The sequence below is a fragment of the Vulpes lagopus genome, chromosome 13 (assembly GCF_018345385.1).
Source record: "Vulpes lagopus strain Blue_001 chromosome 13, ASM1834538v1, whole genome shotgun sequence".
Taxonomy (NCBI): Eukaryota; Metazoa; Chordata; class Mammalia; order Carnivora; family Canidae; genus Vulpes; species Vulpes lagopus.
The window spans coordinates 18,765,380-18,788,630 of NC_054836.1; the positions used below are offsets into that span (position 1 = coordinate 18,765,380).

Genomic DNA, 23,251 nt, shown 5'->3' on the forward strand with positions numbered 1-23,251 from the left:
AGTAAATATATGGTGCATAAATAAATATATGGTGCAAAAACTATTCTCATGTTGTTAGTTTATTTATAATTTTATTTGAAGGAATTACTGCTTTATAGAAATTTTGCATTTAGATATAATCAGATCTTTCACTACCCCTGCCCCACTTTTGGGCTTTTGGCTTTTTCATAATGCTTAGAATAATACTACTTAGATTATGAACAAATATATTCTTAAAATTCTTCCAAGGACATTTACAATTTTAATTTTTACGCTCAGACCTGAAATGCATCACTATTTGTCTCTGAGCATGGTGCCAGGTTGAATTTCCCATTATATCACCACTTATGTGAAAGGCAGATGTCATCATCTCCCACATTCCGCGGTATTTCTGCACTCTGCATTTATTCCATTTACCGATTGATCATTTTCTGTGTCAATACCATCGTATTTTAGTTACTTGTCTCTTGGTATGTTTTGGTCTCCATAAGGCAAGACCCTAACTCCTTTTAACCTTTTGGCTATATTTATTTATCACTTATCTCCTGCATTAGAATACTTGCCTTGTTTGTCTTTCATTGTTGTGTCTCCATTGACTAAAACAACACCTAGTCCAAGGTAGGCGCTCGACATATGCAATGTGAATAAACAAACTTAAACCTGTAGTTTGTTTTACAGCCATACATTCTTTTTGCCTTTCCTTAAAACTTTTTTGTTGTTAAACAGATATAGAAAACAACATAAAACAAAAATATAAACACCCTTGTAGCTATTATCCTGTATCTAATTTATAGAAAAAAATAAAGCAGTTCTTGTCTTCTATATAATTACTGCACCAGCTGTAGTAGTTTTAAAAACAGTCATATTGGTAGAGTCTTTATTTCTTTGTATACAAAAGTTTGGCAATTGTGTATTTATTTGTACTAGTTAAAAGGACATTATTTACTCTGCTATTTGTTTTAAGAAGAACAAATAGCTACTTCCTGGAACTTTCACCTTTACTGAGCTATATAAATGCCATTTGAAATAAATAGAGCTTCAGGTTCCTTCGGAATCACTCAAAGACTCTGGTGAGATGTTCAGAGGGGAGGGCAGATTTCATAGGTCTTTCTATTCTTGATAGTATTTTAAATAAATAAGACTAGATTTATTATATTAATCAACATTTAACTGGAATCAAGAAAAACAACTCATTTTTCCTATTCACCCAGCTATTTCTGATATGAATTCTGAAATATTAGAAGGAAAGTATAGGAATATTGGAAGGAAAGAAAAGATCAGAAACATGGACAGTGAAGAGGTAAGACATCTGAAATGCTTCACTGAAAATACAACTTCATATTGTTGATGCTCTGCTGAGACTGGCCAGGGATATGCCTAGGCTGATGTAAAGCTAGATAAACATGGGTATGAAATAGTCAAACTGAAAACGCTTGGACTGGGCAGCCTGGGTGGCTCAGCAGTTTGGCACCACCTTCAGCCCAAGGTGTGATCCTGGAGACCTGGGATCGAGTCCCACGTCAGGCTCCCTGCATGGAGCCCGCTTCTCCCTCTCCCTGTGTCTCTGCCTCTCTCTCTCTCTCTCTCTCTCTCTCTCTCTCTCTCTCCCCCCCCTCTCTCTCTGTGTGTGTCTCTCATGAATAAATAAATAAAATCTTAAAAAAAAAAGAAAGAAAACCCTTTGACTATGGAAGGGATGGTGAAGAAATCCTGTTGAACACATGGATACTGGAGAGGTATCTGTGAGCTTGATAGCTGGACCAAAATCATCCCCATCACCTGGTTATTATTAGATAATAAAATTTTGGGGCCCTACCTTAGACTGAATCAGAGACTCTGGGGCCAGCAATCCGTGTTTTAGGAAGTCCTCCATGTGTCTTTGTTGCTGGCTGAAGTTTGAGAACTACTGTTTCAGTGCAATAGGAAGGGGAGATGGGGGTTAAAAAATCTGACAACTAATAAAATCCTTGTCCCTGTCATCAACTTCCATGTCATGAGGATAAAAGAGAAGTTGAGACTAATTATTTGAGAAATATGGTAAGGGTGGCAGAAAATGTAACTTTAAAAATTAGTAGGAAAGGTACTTTCTATAGTGCCTCCTTCTTAGCAGGATTCACATGCACAGTCCACAGAGCAGAACTGTTTAATTGGATTATAATAAACCCAAACTTTTCTGCTCCCTACTCCCAGCCCCTAAGACAATAAACCATTCCTGATGATTGCTGTTTAGTAAAACTAGGCTCTCACAGTTTTCCATAGCTTGCCTATTAAGAAGTGCCTTCTAACATACAGCATGATAACTATAGTTAATAATACGGTATCATATACTTGAAATTTGTGAAAAAAGTGGATCTTCAGCATTCTCACTACAAAACTAAAAAAGGTAGGGGGTGCCTGGGTGGCTCAGTCTGTTAAGCGTCCTGCTCTTGATTTCAGTTTAGGCCATAATCTCAGGATCCTTAGATTGAGCCCTGACTTAGGCTCAGCTCTGGGAGTAGAGCCTGCTTAGGATTCTCTCTCTCTTCCCTCTCCCTCTGCCCCTCCCTGCTCCCAAGCTCACATGCATGTGTACTTGCACGCTGTCTCTCTCTAAAAAAAAAAAAAAAAAAAGAGTAAAGAAAAGGTGATGAAAGTAGAGACAACAAAAAAGAAGTGCCTTCCCCATCCTTTTGTGGCTTAGCAAAATAATTTATTGGTATTTTAAGTCAAGTTGATTATTTCATCCAAAATATTTCCATTACTTGAATTAGCCTGCAGGGCCCAAAACCATATACTCTGACTCTCTCCCCTTGTCACTTTAGGAAAGATGATGAGTTGCAAGATACTCAGGTACTTGAAAAAAAAGGTTTTTTTGAATATTTCTACTCATTCCTTTTAATGGAGAAATGTTAATCTTTAAAGAAATATGTTGGACTTTGAATATAAATATTTTCAAGCCATTTTCATAAATTGGTGTAGCAGGTTAGATTCTCAAACATTATCTCCTGCTGTCTCATACTTTCATTGGTATCCCTGTCTTTAGTATAACTCTCAACTTCCCCTATGGAGATACAGTCTTGTTATCGTCCCTGTCTGGTGGCTGACACACCATGTGACCAGCTCTCTGCTGCAAATTTGTACCCTAACTCACAGGAAGATATGAAACTCAGTTAACAATTGTTACATTCTTTAAGTCAAGATATGCATTCTCACAACACAGTGTATATTCAGTCTACACTTGTCTCTGAATATATTAGAATATATTAGAAGCTATTTAATATCCATATTTCTGATAAACTCAAAACATGAGATGGAATTCTAAATTAGAGTGTGCTATATTAAGAGAAAATCCTTCTGAAAGAAAAGAAAAGGAATTGGCTTTCCTTCCTCATTTGCTGGCCTCTGAGGGCTGAAATATGTCATACTTCTCCTTTCTCTTTAAAAAGACCGAAACTTCTTATTCTTTAGGAATGTAAAGAAAACAAAGCTTTTTTGACTAAGGAATCAGTCAAATGCCCCCTTTCCAATCTTCCATTGACAATTAAAGCTGCTCTCTATCCCAGGGAGATGTAGCCATTTTTCAGGCAATTTAAATAAAACAAAAACAAAAACAAAACAAAACAAAACAAAACAAAACACCACACTATAGTGTCTTATTATTTAGGGAAAAAAATCTGCTGGTGTGCACTAGTCACACAGTGAGCCCTTTTTATAGATATAAAAATTATGGATACACTTTCAAATTTTATCTTCCCATTAAACTGATGACCTTTAGCTACTGCCTCCTTTATGCACTGTAGGATCTTACTTTTCATATCATCTGATGATCTTTACAATTTCCATTCCGACTTGTATTTGTTCTAATGTTAGTTTTATTGGACTGATATATACAATAAATCATTTTAAATTTCATCTGATTTTCCTTCTGAGAAGTTTATGTGCTGTGTCCATATGGATAGCATCATCTACAGAATGATGGAGGCACATTTAAATCAAAGGGATTTCTTAGGTTCTTACCATTACTGGAATTGTGGTGTGGGATAGTGAAAAGGAGGTTTGGGATTCATACAGAATTGCAAGTGAGAAGTAATCAAAAGATGCTTTGGGATATGGACAGTAGTGGGTTCAAGCCTATCTCCATTACTGAACTACTTAAACAGATGAGCCATGTTGGCTCATTTTAGTTTGAGTTATAGTTTTCTCATTTATAAAATGAATATCATAATAATTATAAGAATAGATAGCAGTTATTGACTGCTAAACACTTTATACCATGTGTGGAACTTTTCCTACTTCACTAAAAAATCCATGAAATAGTCCTCTGAGATAGAAATAATTCCTTTTTTAAAGGAAATTGAAGCTAAGAAAAGCCAAATGATACTAATAAGTAATATATCCTGTTGTGTATCCCAAAGACAACAGGTGTTGGGAGTTTGTGTACAGATCAAATGAGATGCTGAATGCGAAAGCATTTCCTAGACTGTGTACACACTAGTCCATCAAAGCTTGGGTATTCTGTGGTTTAGCAAAAATAATTTATTGGTATTATATAGAGCATGCTATTCTAGAAAAGTGTATTTATACACTGATAATTTTAAGAGTAACATGCTTCTTTGTAAATTCTTTAAAAACTATAAGGTGATATTAACATAAGGGTTAGTTTTGGGCAAATCTGTAGTTTGCTTTGTGTACCACCTCTCATTCCTTAACAGCTTTTAGGGAAAATGCTTTTTCTTTCTTAAAAGAGCCCCCAATTCAAAATTTCGTAAATACATTCAATTCCTTGCCCATTGTCCCTGATGTGAGGGAGCAGAGGGTCAATCAACTTATAATTTTAGAATAAATAATTTTTTAATAAGTATCATTAATTGTCATCATCATTAGATAAAAAGAAGGAATATTTTTGCTCCAGAAAAGGAAGAATGTAATCTCAGAACAAAATGCCGTCTCTTAAGCTAAATATACTTAGTAGTAGGAGAAACTCTTGACATTATCTTTGATTTTTTTTTTTCTGTCAAACAGTGAAACTCCATCATAGATCAGCATGGGTCATCAGACCAAATTTGAAGACCATTATCTTAAAAGCCACGTGGGAAACTGAAAATCATGGATGGGAAGCAAAGAGACCTAGGTGAGAATGCATGCTTGCTCTTTGTCATTCAGAAGAACAATTCAAACCTTGGGCTCCAAAGTTATGCTGTCCAGGCCTAGATCCTGCCTCTGTTTCAAGATATGTCACCTTTCTTTAAGTTCCTAAGTCTCACCATTCTCTCCAGGTAAAATTGGTATAATAATAATGCCAGTGATTATTGTGAAAATTAAATGGGATAATTTATCCAGGAACCAATATAATTAGCCCTCAAGAATTATAGTTTTAAAATTAACTTCTTATTAACATATTGTTATCAACAAGTATAATTATTATTTTACTCTTATTTCTTCTTATTATTAATTTATTTAGCTTATTTGATTTTCAATTTTCCCAGCTACAAAATGGAAATAAAAATAACTAGCTTGCAGGGTTGTTGTGGAGCTTAAATGAGATGATGCATGTTTATACCAGATTGGCATATTATCAGAAGCCCAATAAGTGGTAGTCATTGTTATTTCTTGTGATATTTCCCCAGCCTACTCCCCTAAAGCATATTCATAGTTGTCAGACTATCTTTGACTACTCCCAACCCCTATTTGGTGTCCAACTTGTAACTCTGTCCCAGGCTATCATGTTACCTGTCCCATTTATTTGTCCCTTAAAGTCCTGAATGCATCTGAAGGCAATTTCATCAACATATCACCTTGGCTAAGTTTTAAATAAGCACACTGAAAAATCCTAAAAGCAAAACACATGCATGATGGTCACTTAAAAACTCATTGATGTCTATTTTGGAGCTCTGCTTAAAAGTATTATGAAGAGGAAAGAAAACAAAGAAAACAAGATGAAGGCTTTACAAAAAAAAATCTCCAGCTTGGATACAATGAGTAATGTTAAGACCAGACAAGCCTGTTTTCTTTCCCACCTAAATCTGTATTTTTAGGTGTTCATCAGCCTGGACAACTCAGAGAGTCACCCAAGATGCTGTGTATCTCCCATACCTCTTGCTCACTAGTTACTATGGTGGTTATGTCTGGATCCTGACTCTTCTTTTAATTAATTTAGGGTGGAGCCTGAGATTTTGGACAGTGACAGATTCAAAAGGAGGGATAAACTCAGCCTATATTGCTATAATGTGGCTCCTCAATAAAGAATGTCTTATTTTCTTTCTAACACACATCTCTCTATTCAAATCTAAAACTGCTTAATCCACCAAGGGATGGAACTAATATACCTATATGATACTGAAGAAGTCCTCTCTCATCATTTATATGATGAAGGACTTGAATTAGGACCTCTAAAATCTGCTCTAATCATCTATAAGAATGTGCGTACTAGGTGGAGTAGGGGATGGTACAATGTTGTTTTAGAAGACTACAAGTAAATAACGAAGAAGAGGAAACATGATAGGGAGGTATTATGTTCTTCCCCAAATTCCTCAAATTTATAAGTAAATCATGGATTAACATAAATTAACATGAGGAGAACTTAAAAAATCCAGATGAAGGCTAGAAGTGGATATGCATATGTAAAGCTGATGGTGAGAGATCACTTTTATTGGCAAACCTTGATGTGTTATATAACTAGAGGTTTTATCCTGAAGCTTTGTTAAAAGAGGTGGGCTCTTTTTTAAAAAAAGATTTTATTTATTAATTCATGAGAGACACAGAGAAGAGAGGTAGAGACATAGGAGAGGGAGAAGCAGGCTCCCAGTGGGAAGCCTGATCCGGGACTCTGTCCCAGGACCCAGGGATCATGCCCTGAGCCAAAGGCAGACACTCAACCACTGAGTCACCCAGGTGCCTCAAAAGAGGTGGGCTGTTTTAACAAATATGAAGAAGAGCTCAAATGTATTGTTCTTGTTACATGGAGGAACTTAGAAAAATTCATGACTGTTAAATCAAGAGAGAAGTAGCAAAGAAAGTAGGCTCTGTTTCATCTTTCGAGGTTCAACATGCTATCACCAGTCAGTCTGCTCTGAATCATAACTTTTCTAAGTTTGTCAACTTTGGATTTCTGGAAGGGAAAAATTTAGGCAGGGTATAAATGAATTCTATAATGCAATGTTTATGAAACTTCGGACTTCTGCTGAATTGATTTGACTTAATTTACTTGTTTGAGAGTTACCTAAACTGAATGGAATGGTGACCCGTCCTCTTCTATTAGGGATACTGATCAATCTTCAAAAGCATTCAAGATGAGTTTCTGTGTTAAAGACCAGGTGCTGGGACGCCTGGGTGGCTCAGTCGTTGAGCATCTGCCTTTGGCTCAGGGCATGATCCTGGAGTCCCAGGATCGAGTCCTGTATCAGGATCCCTGCAAGGAGCCTGCTTCTCCCTATGTCTATGTCTCTGCCTCTGTTTCTGTGTCTCTTAGGAATAAATAAATAAAATCTTAAAAAAAAAGACCAAGTGCTTTGTTTTGTTTTTATTTTTGTTTGTTTTTCCCGTCTAGAGAGGATATTATGCATTACTGAGGTCAATATAAATATTATTCTGTAATATTTTGAGATTGAGAAAGGACAAAGATCCTGAAGTGTTTTTTTCTTGAGTGCTTAGAATATAGCATCATGTCAAATTGACAGAAGAAATGCTAAGAGTAGATTTTTTTTTCCAGCTGGATTGAAGTAAAACAAATAAAAGTATCTCTTTGTGCTGTATACACATTTTTTTTCTTCTATTCTTTTTTCCCCCCATGAATTTGATTATACTTTCCTACAACTTTGGAGGATAAAAGCTTCTCACTTTCTGGGGCATTCATTTCCTGGCCTCTAAAATGATATTCTACTGCTGGAAAAATGACTTGATTCACAGGGAAATTGGATAACCTAATGTGAAGCCGTTAGGTTCTAGATCAATATTCTGTGAAATATCCTTGACACACATGTTTTCTCATTCTTTCTTTCATTATTCTTAAAATGAGCTGCAACAGTGGAGGGGAGAAAAGCTTTAGAATAAAACACATTACACAACAGAATGCATGAAAAAGAGCAGTAAATAAGAAAACTATAATATTAGAAAATAACATCATATATGGTAAATAAATTAAAATGGATTGGAGATGGTAAATAAAAGCCACTTGCAAATGGCTGAGTGTCTTGAACATGGAAGTACACACAGATTTTCCTTTTGAGTATCTGATCAGATCTCTCCCATTGCACAAGTACTCAGAGTGCCAACATAGTCATCGCATAGGGAAATGAGACCACTTAGAACACATGGAAAAGAACTGGCATGCTCCAAAATAGATCTTGGAAAGTTTATCATCTCCAAGTGAGTGAATAGGAAACTTGACCATTTTTAGACTAATTAAAATTCAATGTATTTGTACTTGCCATTTTTAGACCACTTTTTCCCCCACATCATTAAGACCATATATATCATGGGTTTCTGACTAGTTTTCATGTTAAGTAATCAAAATATTGTTTTGAAATTCAATTTAAAACTACATTTTGTGAAAAGGCTTGTTTTGCATTTTTGCAGCAGAGATTGCACCTTTAAAATAATAAAAATAGATTAAGTTTTTAAATTTGACTCTGCTTTTTATGAATGAGGTGTCAACTTGGCAAAGTACAATTTCCTCTTCTTGTAAACCACAGGGCAGAGTGGAATACTATTAGCATAGGTACATCTCATGACAACTGTAGAGATTCGTATTTAAAATAAATTAGGAAAACCACTATTTAATTCTTTTAGTTTTCTAAGAAAAAGAGAGAAATCCATGGATTGCTGTTGAAAGATATGCAAAAATGCAAAATTGAATGACATTTTATATCATAATAACAAACTTTGTTGAGCTTTTTTTAAAAAAATATTTTATTTATTTATTCATGAGAAACAGAGAGAGAAGCAGAGACACAGGCAGAGGGAAAAGCAGGTTCCCCACAGGAAGCCCGATGCAGGACTTGATCCCAGGACCCAGGGATCACGGCCCGAGCTGAAGGCAGATGCTCAACCACTGAGCCACCCAGGCACCCCCCTGTCTTTTGAGCTTTTAACATAATTTTATAATAAACACATTTGCCTTTTAGCATTTACTTACTCTCTGGAGCCATACCTCCTTGATTTCATTTCCAAAGCTGTCATGGGTTAGCTGTGTATTCTTCCATAGGTTACTTACCTCTCTGGGCTTTAGTTTCTTCATTGTATAAAGTGGATAATAATAGTACTTACCTGAAAGGGTTGCTGTGAAGATTAAATATATTAATACCTATAATACATTTATATTTTATATATATTTATGTAATACATATAAGATCATCACTGGCTCATAGTAAATTCTATGTAAGTGTTACTATTACCATTATCACCATTATCAAAATATTTCAATAAATCTATTGTTTATCCAAGTTTCTAAGAAGGTTTTTCAAAGATACGCTTCTTAAAAACTGGAAATTACACTGCTGGGAATCTGATATTGATCAAAATTTCACATTGGGCTCTACTTAGATTATGGTCTTGTCAATCTCAACACCATAACTTAATTTCTAAGAATCTACCTTGTATAAATTGGTTATAATGACAGGGTGTCCTTATTTCAGTTAGTTTTGCGTATTGTAACTTGAAATACTTATAAGAAAATCTTAAAAAAAAAGAAATACTTATAAAAAATCTCATTTGAACCAAATAATTTGTGAAAAGTTCTTACTTAGAAATGCCTACCTTTATATACAGGCAAGAAGGCAGCCAGGTAAATATGTAGTTGGTAAGAACTTCAGATTTAATAAAGGCCATGAATAGTAGATATAGTTATAATAACTTATAAAAATGATTTGATTTTTAAAAACTCCATATCCTTCAAGGGTGATATGGATTAAAATTCGCTCTTAGAAGCTTCAGTATAGTTTTACCTTAGCAGGTACTAGCTCCCTTTAATCTCATGGATGTGACACCAAATGGTCAATCCTATCATGAAAAGCTACACCTAAGGGAAGATTTGAATTTTACCAAAAAGGCTCACCTGCCCCCAAGTTACATTTGCATCAGTCCTTAAAATTTTTGCTCTTATCTTCACTTTCTTTCAATAACACAGTTTTTCCAAAGATTTTCAGCTGGATATCAAGAGTTGGTGTACCATAAAAGGGTTTTATGGTCACATAAATTCAGAAATGCTGTGGATAGGATGTAGTCCTTCAGTTTGTTAACTACTTAGAGTACTGGAAATTAAGAGTCAACAAGATAGACCTCATGGAACTTATATTTTAATGCAGGTGACAAAAACAAAAGAAACAGACATAAAAGTAAATGCTTACAAACTCTATTGACTATTATGAAGGAAATAAACAAATTGTTGAGATAGAGATTAGTAGGGCAACACATAATTTAAAAAAGTGTAGGGACTGTGGTGGGCCTTGTTGAGGGAGTGACAGTTAAGCTAAGGCCTGAGGTAAGAGATACAGCTAGCCTTGTGAAGATAGGTGAAAGAACATTCCAGAAAGAGGGATGGGCACAGATGAAAGCAAAGGTCATGATGTCTTCCAGTGGATGGATCAAGATCAGCATAGTGGAGTGAGTGTGCAGATAGATGAGGCTGGAACAATGAGGCTGTGGCTGCCTGGTCACGGAGGAACCTGAGGCAATGGTGACTAGTGTGAGCATGGGTTCAGGTGTCCCCAGAAGCTGTTAAATGCTGTGGACAGAGGGGGAACCTGATCTGGGTTACATCTGAGGATTCACTTTGGGTGCTGAGCAGAAAATGTGTGGGAGAGAGATGCAGGAGTCTGTTGGGGTGGCCTGGGCAAGAGATGACATTGTGGGGGCTACATTACAGGTGGTGGGTATGCAGCAAAGCCCACTTCTCACAACTTTCAATAGGCTATTGTGTAGTATAGAGTTTCAAATTTGGGAATAAAAATCCAAACTGATTTGATCAAAGAACACCCAGCAGGAAATGCCAGATTCAAGAATTAGCTCCTAAATCATTGATAATGCATATATATGTATATATATATGTGTGTGTGTGTATGTATATATATATATATTCATATATATATATATTTTCATATATATACATATATATACATATATATACATATATACATATATATTCATATATATATTCATATATATATATTGTATATATATATATATATATATATATATATATATATATATATTCCCCTGAAGGGAATAAAGGTTTATTCCACTCCTATATTACCTGCAGGGAGAAGTGTTTATAGAACTACAGTAAAAGAAAAGCAGTTGATTTTGTCAGGCAAAAAGGAGCCGAGGGGGAGGTTGTGGAAAAAGACTCAAGTAATGGGGCTTTTCCTAGGAAAGCAGGCTCCTGGAATAAATGGGAATACAATAAGCAGGCAGTGCTTGGGAGGCTAAGAGAAGGGACACTAGGGATAGGCTCTGCTTCTCTTTTGCAATGTAGTTTGGGGGTCACTCTTAGGTGTTCAACTTTCCTTGTGGTTATGTATGAGGACATTCATGCAAATATATATATATATATATATATATATATATATATATATATATATATATTTGGCAAATTTTCATGACTCCCTGAAATTCTGTATGGCTTTCAAGGAGAGCACTGGACTTGGAGTCCGAAAGCTGGAACTCTCAAGGCAGCACTGTCAGCTGCTGATGGAGAAATATGTCATCTCTACCTCAGTCTCCTCTTTCATGAAAGCACTGGACTCCTGATCAATAATAAGGATAAAATATGAGTTACCAAAACAAATGTGTGACATTACCTCATATATGAGAATGCCTCCTTAACAAATTAAAATGCAGCTCCATGAGGCTATAATCTCCAGTTTTGATATTTGCTGACTCCAAGTTGCTACTCCTTAAATTTGCCCAGATTATTAATATTTTAGTAGCTAAGAAGAAATGCCAAGTTTCTCATTGACCTTCTATTTACTAAAATAATATATCTAATTTGCAAGAATATACATTTTCCTCATTGGATGCAATAAAATTATTTTCATCTTGAATAGGAAGAAAAGCAACCCAGTAAATTCTTGTTTTTCCTGAATTGGCCCTCGAGCAACAATGATCGCTCACCACTTTGCTGGGATTTTGCCTTAATGCCATCTTTGCAGTCTATATGATGTTAGGAATGAAAAAGTGTTCTAATATTGTCCTGACCTTTTAGCCCTGTAGTAGGCCCAGGGAATGAGGTGCTAAAGCAATTTGCATTATTGTGTTCTCTGTGTCATGAATTTCTTTGAATCTTGGGCTAAAGAGATCCCATCTCAATGTCTGTAAACATCAACATTTTCTACAATACACCTTTCATGCTTGCAAGAATTCTGTCTGTCAGACTTAAGGTTAGAAACAAATAATTATGCTGAAGTTTGGGTTAATTAAAGTAAGAGTCACGTCCATTTGAAATTTAAATTTGGCAGCAGTGCGATTTGCCTTTCCTTTTCCCCTTGCTGCCCCAGTTGACTTTATGAACATTCCGCTAGAGAGGAAATTTCCTCAAAGAGCAGAGCTTTCCTTTAAAAATTATTATTATCAAAGAGTTTGGTGGGTTTTCCCCCCTAGGATAGTCCTGCAATAAGTGTCATTACTTTTGGGCTCCAGGAAAGGATAAATATAGTTTTCATATTTGGCTAACACCAAATTCATCTCTGTTTATAATAAGTTAATTTAATGTCTACTTCATAAAACTAGGTTTAGGTCAGATGAGAAAGCTTAAACCCCAAGAATTATATCACATTTCACATTTTCATTGTGGTGGAGGATGTTCCTGCACATGTCTGTAGCCATGTAGAATGTCCTCTCATTACAGGGTATAGGCCTGGACTACTACAGGGGTATTCCAAAAAGCTGAGCCATCGTTGTCAGTATTATAGCCACAGCTCCTGCAGCCCTACTGGATTGGGAAGCTGAACTTAGAGGTTCCAGAGAGATTCACTTAAAAGTCCACAGAGAGTGGCTCCTATCTGTTATTGAAGGCTCTGATCATTAATTATTAATTAATATATACAAATGATAATAAAAAGATCTCCCAATCACCCTCAAAATGTCATTTGACTAAAGTAGTGAAGTACAGTCTTTTGGCATTAGGTAAACAGGTTTGAATTCTAGCCCTGGTGCTTCAGAGATGTGAACCTTGGTGCATCATGGAAGCTTCTGAGTCTTTCTCCTCATGGAATGGGCTTGATAATATCCCATCCCATGAAATTGCCATGATAATGACTGAGCATTGCTGTATCCAGCACACAGCCAGGGCTCAATGAACTGTAGCTGTTTTTGTTATTATTTTAGTTTTATTCCTAAAGTCTCAGAGATATTAGCTTGCTTTATTCAAACAATTTAGGATTAATTGCTTCCAGTGCTTTGGTCCATACTGGGAATATGAAAAGGAAAGTCCCATTTTTGCCCCCCTGCCTACAGAGGTATAAATATGAGCTAACTAGCTTCAGCCTAGTACAAGAGGCACAGGAGACATAGAGTATATACTTTGTGCCTAAGAAAGTGTTAAGGGGGCAGTGGAAAACAGTTCTACATGCTTAAAATGAATCCTGCGTTCTGAATATGTAAATTATGTTTTAAATGCTCGCTGAAGAAAAGAGAGTCGGCTCTTCAAGTCAACACGGACTCAAGCCGGAAATAAGAGTATTGGTGTAAGAAATGTGGCTGGATTACTGATTTGGAGGATACTAGAGAGAAGGGGCTGAAATCTCTGGATTAACAGCTAGTTGATACCTAAAAAGAAAAAAATTAAGTCTTAAGGTGACAAAAATAATTTCAGGAAAAAAAAGCACCATATCTATGGCAACATTAAGTTTCACTCATTTCACTAAGAGGAAGTCTCCTTTGTGCTATGGAATATGGAATAAAAGGATGACTCTGTCCTTTTTAACCTAGTAAGGAAATAAAAAAATTAACAGACCTCCACAATAGAAAAGGGAGAATAAAGTGTCAAAAGACAAGTATAACATAGTATAATTTGTGATTCAAAGGTGGTATTTTTCCCTAAAAAATTCACCCATGTAACTTCTGAGTCTACAAACATTCTGAAAAATATTTGGATGCTGAAATACTGGGATTTCTAGATTGTAATCCTAGAGGGACGAGGTTTATGAAACCCAGCTTTTCCCTCAATATGCTATTTTAATAAAGAGCTTAAGAGAGTTTCTTTCAATGAATGAATGACAAAAGGGAAGAATACTTTAAACAAACGCACAGACGTGTGTATGCATGGTACCTCTAGAAGCTCTAAGGAAAGAGACATCAGGATGTGATACTATATCTTGCCTGGGGAGGGGCGGGTCGGTCACTGGCTATCCAGGTAAGGCTAAAAGAAGGAAGGTGCATTTAAATTAAGCTCCAGTGAACTGTAAAATTTCAAAGGGAGATAAAGTAAGCAGTCCATGTCACAGTGACTGAAATTACTGTGGACACTCAGTGTCTCCATTTCCTTCCTTCTCCTTTATTCCTCAACCCACTACTGAAATTGTTCTTAATTAAATCCAACTGTGATCTCTCACTTCTTATCCCACTTGATTTACTTGTGATGTCCTGCTTAGGTGCCCATTTTTTTTCTCCTTGGCTTCCACAGAACCACTTGCTCTTGTGTTTCTTCCTTTGTCTAGCCTTTTATCTCCATCTTTTTTGCAGGCTCTTGTATTTAAAAAAAAAACAAAAAACAAAAAACAAAAAACTGGTGTTCCTGGAATTCTTAGGTATCTAGTTTTTCTTTTTTAAAAATTTTTTCTGGCTTTTTTTTTTTCCTTCCTTTCTCTTTCGTTTCAGTTTTTACTTCTCCAAAGGTGAAAGCCTCCATTCTTGTACCATCAGCTGAAATAGATAAGTAGACTTATGTCTCCCAAATCCATATCTCTAATTCTGTCTCGAGCCACAAATTTCTGTCTCTACTTTTACCGGACATCAATTGTCACATGAGTAAGTCGAACGCATCACATTCCAAATTAAATTCTTTACCTTCCATCCCTAAAATACTCCTCGTCTGGACCATGTGACTGACATCCATCTCTCCTATTATTTGTGAAAGAAATCTAGAATTGATCATATTATTGGCTATTTCCCTCATTCATAGCAACCTCCAATTTCTACCATTTACCCACCTCCACCAAAGCTATCCCTACAATAATCTCCCGACTGTTTTCTTTCCTTTTCTATCTCCCACAACTGTTTCTCCCCTCAGTTACTGCAATAAGGCTCCCGGCTTCCAGTTAATTTGTATCCATTGCTCTTTCAATCTAATATCCCTCCTATCTTCCTGCCACAGTGATCTACCAGAACGGCAAATCGGATTTTTTAGTTCCCTACCTCAACTCCTTCAAGAAGCCCCACTGTCTTCATGATAAAATGCAAATCCTTTAGAGAGACAGGCTCGAAAGCCTGTTGGTGATCTTGGTGACCCTGCTAACCTCACCAGCGGCAACCCAAGTGCCCATGGCTTCCCAAAATCACCATGTTGTTTCAAACCTCCAGGACTTTTTGAGTCTCATGTCCTGCCTGTAACACACTTCATCTCTTTACTTGGCTCATTCTGTCTTGTTATATCAATGCCGAATCATGTCTCCTTTAGAGTCACCTCTCTCAGAAAGCTTCCTGATGCCCTACTGGGTGCTGTTTCTCCCTGCTTCCAGAACATTCATGTCATTATTGGAGTACTTACCCCACGGTTGTGTAACTGTCTCTTGCTCTGTCTGTGTCCTGCAGTCCCCAGGAAGCCAGGAACTGTAACTTATCACAATATCCCCTGACTAGGACATAACAGGCACTTAGTAAAAATATACTGAGCTTAAAAATATGAACAAAGCTCTAAGGATGGAAATTTGCTGGATGTACTACAGGAGAATGAGTGAGACATTTTGCAGGTTGGAGGAAGGTAAGATTTGAAATGTCGAATTTTGAACCAGCAGACAAGTAGAAGGCAAGGTGGGGGACTATGGCTGTGGGAAGAAGTAAAAACCAAACCAATGTAGCTTTACCACTGAACCACTGATGTAAAGGACTCCCCCCCCCCCACTACACACCTCAATTTTGAGGCAACAGAATATAAACTGAGGTTGACAGGCAAGGGCATAAGGGTTGAAAGTGAAGGATGGACTCCAAACCTGGAGTCAATTTTTGCAGCATCATTACAGCTTCAGAGCTGGAAATAAGGAGTTGTGATGGTTTCCCACTTTACGATGGTTTCCCACTTTACTTGGATGGGAAAGAGAAAATGGAATTATATCATGAAACATCTTAAATGCCCGGCTAAAGAGGTGCTCTAAGTCTTATGGTCCCTCAGTAATTACCGAATAATTATGAATCAAGGGTGACAAAATGGAGCTTAGAAAATAAGACTGACTGTGTTGTGTAACACTGAATGCATAAAAAGGCTGACTGTGGCCAAATATTAGGAGAATATTTAATTATTTTGTTAAAAATAATAATAAAAGCTCAAAATAAAGGGGTGGCAGTGAAACTAGGAGGAAGAAAAATGCAGCATCCACAGGAAAAATTAGGAGTAGCCTTGAGACTTGGTAAGAGAGAAGAAAGACATACATTTGCAAACAGAAATTTCAATGAAATAGAATGGTTAAATATTGATTGCAAAAATATATTTCACCGAGCTAGATACTTTGCTTCTTTGAGAAATAGCTTCTTAGGTTTAGAATACTGTGTTCTTCTTTTACAAAGAATACCAATTTATATACTATTTTTAATAAAGAGAGGCTTTTCATGTGAACAAAGACAGACTCTTAGACCTCGGGTATTCACAGGTACCCTGGAGGTATCATGCAACACAGGGCAGCGGCGTAGAGCCGCAGGCACGGAGATAGAAGAAGCATAGCCAGCTCCATTGAGATGAGATACTCTTGCCGAGCCAGCCTGGTGTTACAGACATCTCACTGTGGTCCTTGATCAACTCTTCCTACCCTAAAATTATTTTTCTGAAAAAAAAAAAAAAATCCAAACTACATTCCGATCAGATAACATTCTTTTGGGAAAACCAATTCAAGAAATTGACACTTAGAAGTATTGAAGAATAGGTTCTGAGGACATTTTCTATCAATTCTTTGCCTTTAAATTATTCATCTCTAAAATAAAATTTTAGAGACCCCAAGCCTTTCCATATTACCAGTTTTCTGAACTGATAAAGTAGAGCCAGAAACAGATGCTAATATTCGTTCCTGTGTTTTGACAGAATTGAAAACAAATGAATACCATTGTGACAACACAACATATTATCAATTGGTTTTATAAAACTCATTATATGGCGCCCTGAAAGATCATATTAACATTGAAAAGCATGCCACTGTCACACAAAATAACGCTTTTGATGATAATTAAACTAGAAGAAAATCTCACACCAGAATGGAACAATTACTTATGTATTGGTCATTCTCTAATAGACACAAAATCCTTGAGTATAGGGGAATGACTTATTTGTTTATGTATCTCCAGGCTTACAATGCTCGGAATATAATAAGTAATCAAAAATATTTTTTAATGAGTGACATTTTAAAAAACTATGACACTTACATAGAACTTACTATGTACCAGGCACCTACCCATAGTGACTTACAAATATTAACTCATTTAATTATCATTGGAGAAACCCCCTTTTACAAAGGAAATAAAGGCACGGGGAGGTTAGATTACTTGCCCCAAATTGTACAGCTTCTTAGAAAATGATGGAACCAGGCGTAAAACATAAGCAGAACCATTCTATAATCTGTGCTCTTAACTAATATTGCTTTTTTTTAAAAAAAAAAATGCTGCCTTTAAATTTAAAGAAAGTATATAAATATATATTTTATAACAGTATTAAACTTAGAATAAGAAGACCCGGGTTCAAATACATGCTAAATCTGTTTGGTTTGTGGCTTTGAGCAAGTTCATTAACCTAATGGGTCCTTAATTTCCTCCTATGTAAAATCAAAATAATAGCCGGTACCTCACAAAGCTATTGTGAGCCTTAAATAAAATAATTTATGTGAAAATGCTAGAACATAGTTGGCACCCAGGATATGTTAGTTGGTGTGCCAAAGAGAATGGTAGTATTTTTCTCCTTTTTTCCTTTCAAAAAGGTAAATATTTGCACGTTACACATCATTCAGGTCTTAGAAAAGATGAAATCAAATTCTACATTTCATAAAGCATTATTCCCAACATCTCTTAAAGCTAGAGCTAATTTACTAAAGCATTTTCTGGATGGTCAGGTAAGCTTCAAGCTCAATAGCTTGCTTTCTGGAGAAAAAAAAATGTTTTTCCCGGAAGCTATTATGGTTTAAACATCTACGATCAGGGGGAAAAAAAACAAAAAACAAAAAACAACAACCCTCTTTTTCTTCTAATTGGGAAATCAAATTAGATATATTTTTTTTTAAGAAAAAAAGATTAGACCGACAATAGAACATATGGCATTTATTTTCACCAAGACTCCCCCAAATTAACAGGCTCTACCAAATCCGAAGGGAACCATTTCAATCAGTGGTTCCAAATCATGACTGGACATTAAATCATGTGAAAAAAAATAAAAATAAAAACATGGACCCCCACCCCCTTCCTCAGATATTCTTTCTGATTTAATTGGTTTGGGGAAGGGTCTGGACAGACTTTTTTTTTTTTTTTTTTGAAATCTCTCCCATTGATTCTAATTTGCAGCCTGAGTTGAGAACACTGGTTTAGGTTATCATTGAAAATATCACATCTCCTATTTCCAATTTATTTTTACTGTAATAAAAGCCACCAGTAGATAATATCTTCAGTCACGTCAACATTTAAAGAGTCTAAGAAGTTCACCAAGAACAGAGTTGCCACAACACTACTATGCTAACTAAGATTTAGCTCCATTTCTTTAACTGACCGAAGCAAATGCTACCTTTATCCATCCACCATCATTCATTATCTGGAATTCAAAAACATAACAAAATGGGAAACAGAAGCTGTATTTATATCAGCTAATTTTCTTCAACTCCAAGCATCATGAAAACAATACAACTCTTAAGATTATTTATGTATTCTTGTGAATAAGTTATTCATGTTTACTCAGGGTATTGGTGTGGTCAGTTAAATAATCTTAGAGCATTTTACAATATGACTGAATATTATTCTTGTGGCTATAGTTCCTAAAATTAACTGTAGATTAGAGGCATTGAACCAAAACAAATCCCGGCTGACGGATGTTTTCGGCTATGTTAAAATATTGAGTAGAAATGAGTGCCCACTGAGAATACCGACTTAAACTGCAAAGATGTTTGCAAATCTAATCACCTTAGTTCCCTTCATACTGCTAATGTAGAAAACAGCAATCTCCACTTTTAAAACCTGAATTCTTTAACAGAACACATAGTAGGCTAGCAACATGCTAGCTATTACAAATTACAAATTACAAATTAGGTTTTATAAATCCCACAATACTAAAAGCATTCCTACTTTGTCTTCACAGGTAAGCCAAAGTGGCTGAAATATATACAATATTTGCTTTCTCTTATGATTTGAGACACACTCAAATCTGGAGACTCTGCTATTTAAAGGTTAGTTTCTATAACTACATGGTCATACTTTGATTTCTTTTGAACATTTCACCTTCCATCACCCAATAATTTCAACAAATAGCCTTGAACAGATTTCTTGGTTTAGGCTAACCAGAGCCACGAAATCGTTGGGGGTCTCCTGAAGATCGGCAAATGGAACCCTGCCTTCTAGTCTTGTATATACCATATAATGTTAGGTAGAGCTTTCAAATAGAACTTTTCTTAGGTAGGTCTGCAAAGTAAAGCCTGAATAATGGGTTAAAATTTTAACTGGATTGTTGATTTTTGACTTTGATTGGATTTCCTTGCACCTCAAGAAAAATGACTGTTTGGGGGAGAAGAATTAATTTGTTAGAGCTTTTCTTGATGTCTTTCACCCAGGCTTGGAAAGAGCATCATGAAAAAAGAGTACCCTTTTGGAAACTACGCACACAACATATTTTTCCTAATAGGTGTGAAGAATGGCTGCTATGCATAAATGATTGTTGGAAAATAATTCTCTGTAAAACATGACTTAACAAGCAACGCCATTCACCACTGTACTCATTTCCAATACCCAGAACAACCACGACACATCACATAGATGCCGATATTATCTGTTTGTTAGTTAATAAACACCTTTTGGAAAAAATCCACAACTCTCAGCCCTTAATTTTCATACCCAGTAAGTTGGAAAATAAAACTTTTGAGAGAAAACTGATATTGGTAACACAGTGAAAGTCACCAAAAAAAAAAAAAACCCCAAAAAACCAAAAAAACAAACAAAGCAAAACAAAACAAAACAAAAAACAAAAACAAAAGAAAACAAAAAACCCCTGAAGTATTCAATATGAAATCCTAAGTTGTAGCACCTTCCCAGGACAACTGTCTTTTCTCCCATCAAGGGTAAACTGAGGAAACTGTGACTGAGCTGACCCTACATTTGAACCTCGAGCACCACAATCAAACCAGTTTTGCAATCAAAACACAGGGGGTACCTTGTGCCCCCCCAGCCCCACCCCCAATGTGAACCAGCCCCGGGAACATCCCAAAGCTTTAAGTTCCGTTCTTCCCCAGACCCTGCTTACCTGGAATCGTCTCACAGGGCGGCTGGGCACCGCTCAGTAGAAGCGAAGGACAGTCGCAGGTGGTGGCTCCAGGGACTCAGGAACTCAAGCTACGGCGCCCATCTCCTGAGCTGGAGATGTCAGGCGCTGGGCGAGGTGCGGACGGGGCGCACCTCTCCGAGCCAGGAAGGTCCGCGCGCTCGGCGCAGCCCACCCAGCGTCTGGGGGCCGCTTTCCTACCTAGTTGGACGTGAGAGCAAACTGCGTTAGTCCAGAGCCCTCTCTCTCCTGCCCCCCTCCCGACCTCCTGACACTTCACTCCCGCTCTAGGTGATGCTTTAAACCTAGACCCTGCTTGTATCACGGGCGCAAAGGTGTCTGCTTTCCCCCGTGCGCTCCGTGCACCTCCCCGAAGCCCAGGAGGCTCACCTTCCCGGCGCCTGGCTCCCCTCGCCCGGCTGTGAGCTGTGCGCAAACTTCTCCTGACTTAAGTCTCAATCCTCGCCCGCGCTCCCGCCCCACCCCCGGCCGCCTCCCCCCAGGCTGCAGAGGAGGTGGCAGCGGAATTGATGAGCGCCAGCCCCCCCCCCCGCTCCCGAACCCTCCCGCCCCCGCCAGCCCCCTCCAGCCCCCTCCAGTCCCCGGAGAGGGAGGGGCGAGCAGGAGAGCTCCCAGCGCCTCGGTGCCAGCCCCTCTCGCCCCGGCCCGCAAGTGGGGCTACGCCCGCGGCAGCTGCCCTGCTCGGGTCCCCGCTGGGGCTCACCCACGAGTCCCGGAGACCAGACCGCGGCGGAAACGCGGGGAGCGGGAGAGGGGCTCCAGTTAGACCCTGGGTGGGGAGAAATGGGGGGTGGGGGGCGCCAGTCTGGGATGGGAGATTCGTAGCCGGTCCCCGGAGGCAGCTTTCTGAGCGCCCTGTCCCTTCCCCCGGAGGATGCAAAGCCCGGAGGGAGGTGAGTTTCCAAAAGAACCCACACCCAGCCACCGTGCCACCCCGGCGCCTTCGGCCGCTAGTCGGGGGGCACAGCGCCACCTGAGAGCCCGTGGAGAGAGGGTCGGTGTGGGCGAGGTAGTGAAACTGGGATGAGGATGGGTGGGAAAACGGTTGGTAGGAGCTGGGGTGCTGAGAGGAGGCAAGAAACGGAGCCGGGAGACAGGAGGTAAGAGGAGGAACCGTGGGGGCCCGGCCCCCCCGGGAGAGCGTTGGGAGTTGGGGAGCTGTCCGGAGCCGGGGGCGCAGGCTGCATTTGGGAGAACAGCGCCCTCCGCACAGGGGACTGCTGGTGGGCGCAGTGACCCAGGGCGAGTGAGCGCGGAGAGGACGGCGCTGGAAGACGGGCGTCTGGAGCGCCAGACTTGGTGCTGGGGGCTGCGACGCCCCTTTCTCCCCCCCTAAAGCCCTGGATGCCCGGAGGAGCCCGGGACTATCCGATTCTAGGCAGGACGCAAACCAGGCTGGCTGGAGAGCCCAGGGAGGCGGGCACGTGGGCTCCGAGGACGCGCAGCCCTTAGCATCTCCTAGCCCACCTCCGGACAGAGCAAGGCTGCAGCGGACACTTTTTTCCCCCAACTCTGTTGAAGGGGTGTTGGGCTAAGAAAGCGCCATCTCGCGCGTCCCGGGACCGCAAGGTGGCCGTACACCACCCAGGTTACCAGGTGCTCGGGGAAAGAAATGATGGTAACAACAACATAATAGGACGGGAAGAAAGCCAGACGGCAGTACTGCACACTTGCCCGGTAGTCCGAGTTGCTCCTAAGCACTCAGGAGACAGGTGTTCTGTGAATGGGACTGCAACCTGCACCCATCCGTCTGATCCCTTCCCTGGAGAGGTTAGTCACTATAGGCAAAAGGTGTGTGTGTCTCTGTCCTATTTTGAGCTTCCACTCTTCATCCCAGGGGGACTTCAGGGAGCCCTACTTTTTGTTTTGGGGGGCTTCAGGGGACCCAATAGAAGTGTTTGGGGCAGATCAGCTTTCTAAGTAGACCTTCCAGGGGGTTTATTTTTCCAGGCTCTCTCTTCCCTCCATACCCCCCCCCCCTTTCTTCCCTGCCACCTCCAGTCTGGTGACCCAGAGGGCTGTGTCTGACTCACCATGTATTCAAACCCTACAGCACAGCCCCACTGCAGGGGAATATTCTACAGTCCCTTCATTCCTGTTATCTAAATGCGAATGATGTTAGCAGTAAAAAATGTGACTAGGAAAGGAACCCAGGCAATGGGAGAAGTATCTTGCAAAGAAACACACAGACACACACACACACACACACACACACACACACACACAGTAAAACCTGTGCAATAAACCTCTGAATTCAGGATTTAGATAGGAATATTCATTCTGTGCTTTGACATCTGTCCTGGGTTCAACAGATTCCTGCATTCCAGCTCCCACTAACCAGCCAACACCTGAGTATTCGCTCCCTTAAGAATTCTCTTTCAGAACATCAATTACCCTGTTTTTGGTCCAAAAAAACAAAGTCACTGAACACTTATGACTTTGTAAACAAGCAGAAAATTATTAAAGTTGTTTGTGTATCTACTGTAGTCCATTGCTGGGGGCCAACCGATGAGAATTTCTTCACTGTAGCCCAAATCATGGAAATAACATTGAGTCAGAAAGATTTATGCCGAGTGGAGGATGCTGCTGTCCTCTGTATTGTGTGACAGAGCAAGCACAGAGATTTTTCTG

At 38.8% G+C, this 23,251-nt stretch overlaps 1 protein-coding gene across 1 annotated transcript in view; it reads right to left on the reverse strand.

The window, feature by feature from the left end:
* CALCR (calcitonin receptor) overlaps positions 1-21,013 on the reverse strand; it is a 150,421-nt gene extending 129,408 nt beyond the window's left edge. Inside the window, exons 1-2 of the mRNA XM_041727944.1 lie at positions 20,990-21,013; positions 20,582-20,800 (exon numbers count right to left, since the gene is read on the reverse strand). The gene's annotated coding sequence lies outside the window, so the exon portion shown is untranslated. The remainder of the gene's footprint in view (positions 1-20,581; positions 20,801-20,989) is intronic.
* Positions 21,014-23,251: the final 2,238 nt, after the last annotated feature.